The sequence below is a fragment of the Garra rufa genome, chromosome 20, assembly GCF_049309525.1.
Source record: "Garra rufa chromosome 20, GarRuf1.0, whole genome shotgun sequence".
Lineage (NCBI taxonomy): Eukaryota > Metazoa > Chordata > Actinopteri > Cypriniformes > Cyprinidae > Garra > Garra rufa.
The window spans coordinates 5,634,727-5,648,602 of NC_133380.1; positions in this window are offsets into that span (position 1 = coordinate 5,634,727).

Here is a 13,876-nt window from a genome sequence, read left to right on the forward strand (position 1 = left end):
GCTTATGGTGACCGGAAAGAAGGGATGCAGAAAACTGTAGGCAAACAACTGAAGAGCTGCTAAAACACACAAATACATAAACAAGATACACACTGCATGTCATAACACACATCTCGGCTTTCACGGATATAGCACAAACCCTGCAGTACAAGTTACACACTAAAAGTTAAAGATTAAGGGTTAAGGATTTGTCAAAATCAAATCAGTAACAGGTTTGGGGAAATTGCTCATCAATGGATCCTCTGCAGTGAATGGGTGCCGTCAGAATGAAAGTGCAAAGAGTGGATAAAAACATCACAATAATCCACAGTAAATCCACTCCAGTCCATCAATTTGTAAGAAACAAATTCATCATTAAGACGTTTTTAACTTTAAACCATTGCTTCCAATTAAAACATAAGTTCATAATAATGCTTCTCCCTGTAAAAAAGTCCATCTCCTGTTGTCTCTCACATTAAAGGGATAGTTGTGTAAAGGGATGTTTATCTGCTTACCCCCAGGGCATCCAAGATGTAGGAACACAAACATAGATTCTTAACTCAAACTGTTGCAATTGTTGCAGACACCGGTCGTTTTGTGTCTTAACACCTCAATGTATCGTCACAAGCCGCAGGGTTTAATTTGGTTTTGTTTGCGTATATTTTTTTGACTCTTAAAGCCGTGGGTCCCATTGACTGCCATTATATGATTGACAGACTGCAACGGTTTGAATTAAAAATCTTCATTTGTGTTCTACTTAAGAAACAAAGTCACCTACATCTTGGACGCCCTGTGTGTAAGCAGATAAACATCAAATTCTACATATTAGTTTTGAACAGTTTTGGACTGTAAACTTGTTTGATCTGTGCAGATTTCACTCCTGATTCAGGTGGGACAACTTTTAAAGTGTTATTGTGTGTGTACACCAAAAACGAATTGAATTATTTGTGCAAGTAAAGTAAATACAAAATCAGTGTAAAGACGTGAATAGAAGTGAATTTGCGCCGGGCGATGCAAATGACACAAATTCGGCAAGGTGTTTGCCGCAAACGTGCAATATTTGCCTCAACTGCATCTTCCGTGCAAATAAAAAAATATATATATCAACTCGAGTGGAAAATTCACATTGCAATGAACGAAGAGCTTATTGACATGTACGATTTGACACATTCGGCTACATCAGAAAATGTTTTTTTTAATGTCTTTATTTGCACAAGCAACGCAAAACACATCCAACAAGTGAGTAAAATGATGCAAATGTTTGCTTCGCCTTTGCTAAAAGCGAATTTAAAGCCAATTTAATTATTCACACAAATAGATTACATACTAAGTCAATGTAGAGATGTGAATTTGCACTACCAAATTGGGTGATGCAACTGCGGTGAAGAACTTATTGACACATCCAGTTTGAAACGTCCAGTTGTATCAGAAAATGGATGAAAGCATTGCATTATAATTTTATTTGCGCAAGTGACAAATAAAATCCTGTCACTAATCTACAGCAATTTGGTCTGCACACAGCATTATTATGGACTTGTGTTTTAGCCGGAAACAATGGTTTGAAATTAAACAGTCTTAGTGATGGATTTGTTTCTTATAAACACACAGCTTGTGTCTCCTCAAGGCATGAATTGATGGACTGGAGTGGTGCGGATTACTTGTGGATTATTGTGATGTTTTTATCAGCTGTTTAGACTCTCATTCTGATGGCACCAATTCACTGCAGAAGATCCATTGGTGAGCAAGTGATGGAATGCTCATTTCTCCAAATCTGATGAAAAACAAACTCATCTACATCTTGGATGGCCTGAGGGTGATCACATTTTCAGCAAATTTTCATTTTTGGTCAACTATTCCTTTAAAAATAAAGGTTAAAAGGGGGGTTTGCAGCCATGCCATAGAAGACCCACTTCATGTTCCTCAAAGAACCTTTTAGTAAACCATTTATAAAGTGAAGAACTTTTTAATTATTTTAAAAGAACAATTTTCTACTCTAAAGAAGTTGAGCCATCAAAGCCAATAAAGATTATTTTATAAGTTAATTTTAAAGAGTAGGTCATTTTTGATTTCTATTTTTGTTTTGATGTGGACTTAAGAGTTGCTTGGTAAGCTTTAATTTTAAAGTAGCTCCCCACCACTGTTAACAACCCCTGCAGCAATTTCACAAGCTTCAGATCCAGTAAAAATACCCCAAAACAACCCAGCCACAAGCAATCAACTGACCTCATTGTTGTGGGCAGATCTCGAGCTAAATGCCCCCTGACAGCACTCAGGAGGGCTGATGACCCCCTCCGTGTGGCTTTAAGTGTCTGAATAGATCCCCTGCCTCAGCATCTCTGGAGAATCAGGCATATCACAGGCGTTACATGAGAGTCTGTGTGCTAACAACTCCACCTGACCATTTATACACACAACATGCACTCTCTTTAAAAACTGTTTTTACAAATGACAATTGAAATTAGAAATAAAATAAATGCATATACAAATAAAATATACAGTAGCCAAAATTATTAGAACACCAGTATTTTCACCAGCTAAAAATGGTTTAAAGTCAGTTATTTCTATCTTTTGCTGTAGTGTGTCAGTAGGAAATATCAGTTTACATTTCCAAACATTGATTTTGCCAATAATTGTAATAATCCAGTGAGATTTTTGTTTGCACAAGGAGTCTGACAACAGCCAGTGCTCCACACAGAGATCTGATCTTATCATCATCCAGTCTGTCTGGAATGACATGAAGAAACAAAACAAACTGAGACAGACTAAATCCAGAAGAACTGTGGAAAGATGCTTCAAGAGACCTACCTGCAAAGCTACCTGAAAAATTACGTGCAAGTGCACCTACTGTAGGGCAAAAGCTGCTTTAAACGCAAAGAATGGTCACACCAAATGTTGATTTAATTTAGTTAATAGAAGTTAATTGTTAAAGAAAATCGATTTATGTCATTATTTGTGACAGCATCCTCATTTTACAGCATTTTTACACAAGTGCCTATAACTGCCACAGTTCTTCTGGATTTAGTCTGTCTCAGTTTGTTCTGTTTCTTCATGTCATTCCAGACAGACTGGATGAAGATGAGATCAGATCTCTGTGTGGAGCACTGGCTCTTGTCAGACTCCTTGTGCAAACAAGAATCTCACTGGATTATTACAATTAATGGCAAAATGACTGTTTGGAAATGTAAACTGATATTTCCTACTGACACACTACAGCAAAAGACAGAAAAAGGAATACTACTGACATTTTCTTTGGAAAGGAAAAGGATGGAAAGTGATATTAAAAACTAATCAGTCGTGATTTTTATATGAATTTTTTAATATGATTTTTATATTAGCAATCTTATACATTTTTAAATGAAAGGTTTTGTTTGAAACACATGAAAACTTTGAGCCACAGCTCACAATTCTGACTTCTTCCCCCTTCTTTTGTTTTGTTTGGTATCGTCCAATAGAAAACAAAAAAGGTAATGGCTAGTAAGGTAAAAACTTTACGTTTATATATCACAGATCTGATGTTCTCAGAATTATGAGGGAAAAAGTTACAGATAAAAAGATAAAAAGTTGCAACTGTCTTTTTTATTTTTATTTTATTTCATGACAGAAACTGGCTTCCCTTGTTTGAACTTCCAAAATGCACTTTAAATGCAGCTTCAAAGGGCTTTAAACAATCCCATCAGAGAAAGAAGGGTATTATCTAGCAAAACAATCAGTTATTTTCTAATCAGTTATTTTTTTTATCCTCAAATGCTCGTACGGCATGTACTCTGTGTATTTTAGTTCAAGACAGTTAGGGAATGTCAAAAAACTCATTTTCTTCTCCAACTTCAAAATCTCTACATCGCTGTTTTACCTTTTTGTTTATAAAGGGCTTTTGACCTTTTTTGCACTTTCACTTTATAAACACTGGGTTGGTACTTTTGCAGCAATGTAGGATGATTTTGAAGTTGGAGGAGAAAATGAGATGGGAGTTTTTCAAGCTACCCTAACTGTCTTGAACTGGAATACACAGAGTGCACGCAGAGCTAGACAACATGAGCATTTGAAGTTAAAAAAGTATATAAATCGTTTCGATAGATAAGATCTTTCTTCCTTGGCTGGGATTGTTTAGAGCCCTTTGAAGCTGCATTTAAACTGCATTTTGAAAGTTCAAACTCTCGGGCACCATAGAAGTCCACTATATGGAGAGGAATCCTGAAATGCTTTCCTTTATGACTGAAGAAAGAAAGACATGAACACCTTGGATGACAAGGGGGTGAGTAAATGATCTGTAAATCTTTGTTCTAGAAGTGAACTTCTTTAAGTTTAGTTCAGCAGAAAATCTGTTTCTCACCACACTGAGGTTTGCTCCCCTGCTGTGTCTCTCAAAGGCTCATCAGTTGCTCTCTCCTGTCCCGATGTTAGCATCATGGAGGTCAGCACCCCTCGCCCCTCCATCCTCAGCTCTGAGTGCACTGGAGCGGCTCGGACTGCACTACTCTGTCCGGTCAGGGCCTCTCGGTCACCCCGGCGTCCTGCCTGTTCATTTCCCTTTCATCTTCAGTGTGAAATTGTTGCCGGTGCGGCGCTGACCCCGGGCATTAAGAGGTCAGCTATTGAAATCTGATGTGCACCTCTGAACGACAGAATCTCCTTCACGAGGAGAAGAGAAAAGAGGAGGGAGGGAGCAGATCGGGATTTAATGGGTCTGCTGTCCACATCACTGTCAGAGCTTTAGTCGATTTTGTCCAAGCATGTGATAAGGAAGAGGAGGAGAGGAGATAGAAACAGCTCCTGGAGATTCAGTCTGCAATGAATGAAAAATAAATCTACTTCAGTATGTTTACTGTCTTAAATATAACAAATAAAAATAGAGACTCAATAAATGCAAAAGCCCTAAGGATAAAAAAAAACAAAACAATTATGTAATCAGACGCTCATGTTGCTAGCCAGAATGCTTTATGCCACAGCTATGAAATTAACTGGAAATTAGCTATGAAAATTAACCTTAGTGTGATGTGATTAGTTTCAAGTATTCTGACTAAAACTGATTATTGTAAGTAATATTTCAATTACTATATTTAGTTTTTTTGTTATTATTTTGTGGTTTAATTTGCAGCAAGGAGTTCCAATATTGTTGAAGTTTAAGTATGATTAAAGAGCTTCTACATCGATTAACAACTTAAATTTAAGTTTGTTCCTAACAAAGAGTTATTGCATTGCAAAACTGTAAAAATGCTACGGTAAAAACCTGTGAAATGGTTAACGGTAAATTCCCCTTCTATATACGGTGAAAAACTGTGTTGGACATTGCATGTAATTTTACGGCAGTATACCATTTTTTGAAGTGAAAAAGATGTTTACAGTGAAATTTACAGTGAACAACCGTAAATTGACATTCCCAGAATTCCCTGTGTTTCATTTTTTCAATTGAATGTTTTTTTGTTGACATAACTTTTTCTTAGATTTTTCTTGGCAGTTTTGTACATTAGGGTTGCATGTTACATCTAATGTTGTGAAATTTATGTTTTTTGCATTATTTCAGTTTTATGTGTGTTACCATGATGGTGTTTACTGTTTGTGTGAATGACACTGTGCACCTTCTATATATGTTATTATTTAAATCCTCCTCGTGATGGGCTTTGTTCATCATGTGATGTTGTCATCACCACCTGCCTGTGGTGGTTATCAGTGTATTACAAAGGTACAAAACAGATTTCAGTACTTCAAAAGGTTGGTACATCACCATTATATCAGTTGAAAAATTCAAACATTATTTTTATTTATTTAAGTGAAAACCGTAAAATGTAAAACATTGCTACCACAGCTGCCAGGTTTTTACCGTAAATTTTACGGCTATTTTTTTTTTTACAGTGTACCTTGTAATAAGTTATACTTTCATTTTATGGAAAAGAGTAGTGTGAACATTTTACCTAATATCTACTTTGGTTTTCCATGAAAGAAATAAAGTCATATGGGTTTAAAATGACTGGGGCGAGTACATGAAGACAGAAATGTTTTGAGTTATTTTGACTTATAAACCAGGATGAATCTTTATCCACCCTATTTTCGGTGAATGTGCAAGACTTCCAAGTCATTTTTGCTATATGTAAATAACTAGACAAGTAACAAAGTGCGGTAAGCCGTAAAACTATTTGTGACCCTGGACCACAAAAATAGACATAAGGGTAAATTTTTTTTGAAATTGAGTTTTATACATCATTTGAAAGCTGAAAGCTTGGTTAGGATAGGACAATATTTGGCGAAGATACAACTATTTGAAAATCTGGAATCTGAGGGTGCAAAAAAAAACCTAAATAATGAAAAAAAATCACCTTTAAAAGTTGTCCAAATGAAGTTCTTGGGAAAGCATACTACTAATCAAAAATTAAGTTTTGATATATTTACGGTAGGAAATTTACAAAATATCTTCATGGAACATGATCTTTACTTATTATCCTAATGATTTTTGGCATAAAAGAAAAATTGGTAATTTTGACCCATACAATGTATTTTTGGCTATTGCTCAGTGTTGCCAAGTCCGTGGTTTTCCATTTCCATTTGGGCTACTTTAACACTGTTGCCGCAGGTTGTTTATCATGTCCGCGGGTTGAAGCAAGCCCGAAAAAGTGACATGTATTCCCTTGGAATGTGAACGTGTATTTGTCTTTTTAACAGAGGATCCCCCTTGAAACGCTAGTATTGTGATAGTTTTGAGTAGCAATTGGGCGGGTTTTGTTGTAAAAACCTGGCAACCCTGCTACTGCTACAAATGTACCCAAGCTACTTAAAATTGGTTTTGTGGTCCAGGGTCACATTTGCAATACAAACCAGTGTATTTATGATTACGATAATACATCAAAAACATCATGAAAAACAATACCTCTTTTCAATATCAAGCAGCATAACAGACTGTTCCGCTGAATGACAGCGGAAGTCACACACATTCAAGTTACAAACGGCTGTGGCCAAAATAAGATGGATACAATGGATATGATTTCATAAAACAAATTTTATTCATAACATATTTTGTTAATTCTGAACTAAAAAAAATTTACTTAAGATAAGATAAAAAATAAACACGAAGCATTCACTAACAAATAAAAGATAACGTGGCAGGAAGAAAAACTACAGATATTGTGATTTTTGCCCGGTTCCTCTATAGATCTGCCTCGAGCGCACAGAAACTTATCAGCCGTCATCTGAAAGAACCTCTAAAGTTCAAAATCCAAAGAAAAAGTCTGGCTGTCCTCCACAATTATTTATTTTCCAAAGGCTGTCCCTAATCACAAATAAATAAGTGCTCAGACAGAAAGGTTGAGAGAGAATGAGATATCGGGAGGAGAGGGTGTCTATCATAGCGCCAGATAACTGCTAGATATGATTGCCTTGATAAGAAACCATAATTTGGCTTTTAGAGATAGCCACAGGGGTTGCAGAGACCCATTCAGTGTGTGTGTGTGTGTGTGTGTGTGTGTGTGTGTGTGTGTGTGTGTGTGTTTGCCTTCCTCCACTTCTACACATTTTATCTTCCCCGTTGAAGAGCGTTTTATCTCTGATGATTTTCTCTTCTTTTTTATGTGTTTTTTTTTTCTCCGCCAGAAGGTAAGATCACATAGCTACAGAAGCCAAGAGTGGCATGTTTTAAAGCGATGGACAAAATACAAATATTTGAAAATGTATTTCATGGCAATTATGTCAAGTTTCATGGCCCTGGCGCTACACTGAGCCACAGCCTGGATGCCTTAATTTGTATAGAAATTGTAATCATTTGTTCATTTCAAGGTGAAAATTGCATTTTTTAATTTAAATTGTATCCTGCGTGATAGGCTATTATCTAGAAAAATTGTCTCTGTGTATTGCGCTCTATGCCCAGGCGTTACGCCTGTTAGCAGGCCTCTTACATTCAGAAGAGGCTTATGTGTGAATCCCCAACAAAACCCCGGTTTGTTCTACCGTAAGGGCCTCCTCTGTCTGAGCTCATTTGCATTTTAGTTATTAATATTAATTAGTCTGCGAACCAAGCGCGCTCGCGCAGATTTTTATATGTAAATCGAACCTGGCTTCACAGCGGCGTTATCGCGGCGAACCATCTCTCAGATTCCCAACTTCAGTGGTGCTTTATTCTCTCGCTAACCGCTTATCTACAGAGGAGAGAGGTGTGTGAGCGCGCGCTCGTGTGATGCCATCCGTGTGAAGAACAGAATGGGAAAAATCAACAATTCCGACGTGCGTATGCGACGTGTGCCGTGCTGAACTCGAGGTGGAGAACTTCTTCAAGCTCTGCTTTAGAAGTTGAAGATGCACTCGACTTCAACGATGGGACAAAGTAAGACGGCGGCTGGTCTCCCGAAGACTTATCCCGAGATGACAATGACACATTCAAAACGAATCGACTTGAAATATCTTCATTCGACTTGCTTTTGCAAATTTAAGGCCTTACATAAAAAAGCAATATTGGAAGATGTTCTTTAGGAGATCTCCCGCTGCCAAAGATGAGACTGAAATCCCAGCTTACAGAGGCCTCTGTCTGTGCAAAGCCGGAGTCAAAGTAGGCCGTCAGACGGGCCGCGGCGCAGGTACATTATGTATCGCGGAATAATTACGGGATTTAGAGAATTACGGGTCTCCGTAAGTGCTTTCACTGTGACAGCCATGACAGTCGGAAACAGCGCAGCTCTCTTAAGACACATAAGCCTCAGAGAAGAACACCTCCAGTGTAATCTGCCAGGATCAGGTCCTCTGTGGCTCTTTAAACCCTCATTTTCTTACATATATATGTAGATACAAAGAGACACGCACAGCGGAGATGGTGTTCAAATGAAATAATGCTGATTTGTTGTTTTGTTTGCACCTTATAGGGAAAAATCACAAATGAGATCTCTAGTGTCATAATTGTAGTCTAAACAGCAATGAGATTGGAGAGCAATGAGAATGGAGAGCATATATGTGACCCTGGACCACAAAAGTCGTTAAGTAGCACGGTTATAGCCAACAATACATCGTATGGGTCAAAAGTATCGATAATTGGATATTAGATAAAGTTGTTCCATGAAGATATTTAGTAAATTTCCTACGGTAAATATATCAAAACTCATTTTTAGAAATAGGCATTGCTAAGACATTGGACAAGTCGATTTTCTCAATATTTAGATTTTTTTTCAACCTCAGATTCCAGATTTTAAAATAGTTGTATGTCAGCCAAATATTGTTCTATCCTAACAAGCCATACATCAATGGAAAGTATATTTATTTCATATTATGTATATATCTCAATTTAAAAAATGGACCCTTATGACTGGTTTTGTGGTCCAGGGTCACAAATGGAGAGTTTAAGAAAAGATCTCAAGCTGTGCTCAGATTTGTCAAGATACCAAATAATATTATCAAAAAAGACAACTATTTCATTACATTGTCAACTAATTTGTGACAAATTTAGTGCATTTGTCATTTAAACACTGCAAAAACTCAAAACTAAACCAATCAATAAGCTCCAATAAACGCAGATGAGTAGGAGTAGCAACAATAGACAATGTTATTCTCAAAAAAACACATTAAACAACAGCTTATGACAGTGACAGATCACTCTAATACCAGCACAACAAATGCCAATATCAAAAAATATTTGACAGCGACTTCTACATGTCCTCATCCTAAGCACAAGCTTCACTTTTCACCATTACAGTAAACCAACAAACTTTAACTGGAGATTAAACATTAACAAGTCTCCTCCTTCAGTCAACTTGCTCAAAAACACAGAAATATGAACATCATTTCAACATTTACTCTCCTAATACATTTCCATGCAAAGCATGCTGGAACCTAAAAATCCCCTTTGACAAAATGTTCAATAATTGTTTTGCATTTGTTCATTTAAATGTAAGCGAAAATTTTTTTGCTGACAACTGAAACTAGACCATGGATTATTTAGTTCCCAGCATTGGATGTAGCTAGATTGGGAGAGTAAATATTGAAATTAAGCATAAATAAATGATATTTATGTCTTTTTTGCTTCAGTTGTAAAGAAATTATGTTTTTTGAGGAAAACATTTTAGGATTTCTCTCCATATAGTGGACTTTTATGGTGCCTGCAAGTTTGAACTTCCTAAATGCTGTTTAAATGCAGCTTCAAAGGGCTCTATCTTGTCTAGCTCTGCGTGTACTCTGTGTATTCTGGTTCAACACAGTTAGGGAATGTCGAAAAACTCTCATCTCATTTTCCCCTACAACTTCAAATTTGCCCTACATCACTATTTTACCTTTTTTTTGTAAAGGGCGTTTAATCTTCTTTGCGCGTTCACTTTGTAAACACTGGGTCGGCACTTCTGCAGGGAGGTAGGAAGATTTTGAAGTTGGAGGAGAAAATTAGTTGGGGGTTTTTCGACATACCCTCACTGTCATGAACCGGAATACACAGAGTACACGCAGACGTAGACAAGACAAGCATTTGAGGTTAAAAAGTATATAAATTGTCAATACTTTCACTAAATAACCAATCATTTCGCTAGATAAGACCCTTCTTCCTCAGCTGGGATCGTTTAGAGCCCTTTGAAGCTGCATTTAAACTGCATTTTAAAAGTTCAAACTCACGGACACCACAGAAGTCCACTTTATGGAGAGAAATCCTGAAATGCTTTCCTCAAAGTCATGAACATTTTGGATGACAAGAGGGTGAGTAAAATATCTGTACATTTTTGTTCTGAAAGTGAACTTCTCCTTTAAATGAAACATAACAGAGAACTCCAAGTCTCCTTAAGACATTGAAATTTAGTAAAGTCTGTCATCAAAAGTCTGTGAAAGAGCTTTCATTATTATCTAGGACAAAATTACTTAAACTAAACAAAGTCTATGAGCCAAGAGTAAACTTTTAAATGTTTTGTTGTTGGTTAAATTTCAGTGGTTCTTTTTTTTCGGAGTGTCTTGAAAGTCTGAAAGTGGGGCAATAATGGCTTCATTAAACTATCCTTTCACTGTTTGCTGGCTCTCGCTGGGCCAGGTCCATCAACCTCCTCATTCTCCATGCCTGTCCGGTCCTGCTTCCTCACCGCTAGCTCTCTTAAATGAGATCGAAATCTATCAGACCTTCTCTCGCACGGCCAGCTCAGTCTATGCAGATGCCTCTCGCCGTGAGGCCTGCCTCCTGGGAGATAGGAGTCCACCGGCATCCTCCTCTCCGCGGCTCAAGAGTTTCATTTCCATCCCTCTGATCTAAACAAGCCCATTACCGGCAGGACACAAGCCCGGGCCCCTGGAGAAAGCTCGCGGCTAAGCCACCGTGGCTCATAGCCACCTTCAATGGCCATACGTCTGGTGTAGGGACCACATATACGGCCCGCCACTTTATCAGAACCTCTCCAGAGAAGCGAGGGGAATTGGCTCTTGTGGGTCTCGTCGAATCCTCCTCCTGTAGTCAATCAATTACGGGATCAAAAGGCGAGAGAGGAGAGGGTAACAAAGACGAGGACACACGGTTGACTGGGCGGTGCCTCGTGGAGCGACAGAGCTCAAGAAAGAGCAGTGACGGAGGTGGAGGCCTGAGGATCGGACAGCCAGAACATGTGCTTTAGCTTAATCCAGAAGAGACTTGAAACATCTCACACATGCATCGAAGAGAGGTTGACGACGAAAACACAAAGCGTATAGGATAAAGAGCACATTGTAAAGTATAAAGACCTTAACGCAATCATATGAGGCTGTCGAGAGGATAAAATACCGGCTCACCCTATAGATTTATGCTCGGCAAAGCCAAATGAATCACAGAGGATTGACGTTCTAGAAGGTACTTCAGAGATACGTTAATACACATGATTGCTGCAGCTACAAATACACTAGGAATATGGGTTTACGTCAAGGATAAAAAATGTGTTTTGGGCAATGAATTATTGCTTGCTGTAAGAAAACCATCGAAAGTTGCCTCATTTTTGCATAATAAAAATAACACACTACCAGTCTCTTCTGCTCACCAAGCCTGGATTTATTTGACCCAAAATACAGCAAAAGCTGTATTATTGTGAAATACTTTTACTATTTAAAATAAGCATTTTCTATTTGAATATTTTTTTCAATGTAATTTATTCCTGTGATCAAAGCTAAATTTTCAGCATCATTCATTCTAATATGCTGATTTGCTGTTCAAGAAACATTATTATTATCATCAACATTTCAGTTGAGTAAAACTGAAAACAGCGGAGTATTTTTTTTTCAGTATTCTTTGATGTATAGAAAGATCCAAAGATCAGCATTTATCTGAAAAAAAAAACCTTTTGTAACATTATACACTATATCATTCAAAATCTTCGAGTCTGTATATCTGTTTATTTATTTATTTTTGAAAAGGAAATTATAGAAATTAATACTTGTTTATCTAGCAAGGATGCTTTAATTTCCTCAAAAGTGTTGTTAAAGACATTTATAATGTTACAAAAGATTTCTATTTCAGATAAATAGTGTTCTTCTGAACTTTCTATTCATCAAAGAACCTGAAAAAAATCTACTCAGCTGTTTTCGACATAATGATAATAAATGGTTTTTGAGCAGCAAATCAGAATATTAGAATGATTTCTGAATGATCATGTGACTGGAGTAATGATGCTAAAAAATCAGCTTTGAAATCACAGGAATAAATTACATTTTAAAATATATTCAAATAGAAAACAGTTATTTTAAATAGTAAAAGTATTTCAAACTTGTACTGCTTTTGCTGTACTTTGGATCAAATAAATGCAGGCTTGGTGAGCAGAACAGCCTTCTTTAAAAAAACATCAAGTCTTACTTTTCAAAAACTTTTGACTAGTAGTGTATATCTTACAAATGTTTTATTTTATGCACATTTTGGTTTGTGCTCTCATGCATGAGTCAGAACAAAGTATTATTTAAGTATATGTATTTGCCATCTTTGTAAATAGTCAGAGAAAAACTGGCATCATACACTGATGGACTGAGGATCACACACACTAATAGAATTATGAAATCATTCTGAATACAACAAGTAAAAGGAGACGCATGACAAATGTGTGTTCTTAAAATCTGCATTTGAATTTTTTTAAGTTTAATAAACAATTTTGATCTGCTCCAACTCAGTCTGAAGTCTGAAGCTAAAAAAATCAAGAGTCTGTGCCCATCATACACTGTGCGATTTTTGTTTTTGGCTTTGACTTTAGGCATCCAGCATCAACTTGTCCACATTGTAAACTGGGGCAAAAATCTGCGCAAGAGTTAGAGAGGAGCTTCTGTATAAAGTGAAACTCTGTGTGGTGATAAATAAAAATTCAATGCATCATTTTTCATAATCAGAAAGTAAAAATGGTTGCATTGAGTTATCATCAGCATGAGCAATTGAAATCACCTACAGTATGTATAAAATGTCCAGTATGTCGGTGTTGGGACAGTGGCAGCTGGTTCTGGTATCATGTGGTTTGGAATCTCCGGCCATGCCATCAGCATACCAGCAGTTCCTGTGTGACAGCGTCTGCCAAATGAGTCCTGGCCAAAGCAGACAGACAGTAAGGAGGAATGTCACAGATAGACAATGGCAGAATGAATGACCTCCCACAGCTGTACATACTGTGCTATGTATCACACTAACTTGCACTTATTCACATGCAAGTAAGGTAGGATACCATCTAGAATATGTTATTTTCATCAATTCTACCATCTTAAAAATAAAAGTTCTTTATTGGCATTTGTGGTTCTATAAAGAACATTTAATGTCCATGTATCCTTTCTATTGCACAGGTTCTTTAAAGTGAAAAAAGGTTCTTTAAATTATTAAAACGTTTTTTACACTAAGAGAACATAGTTTTTTAAAAGGAATGTTCACTGAATGTTCACAGAATATTTATTATATGGCATCACTACAGAAAAAAGAGTGTAAGTTATAATATATACAATACAAGTGCAGAATACAAAGTGCATGGAACAG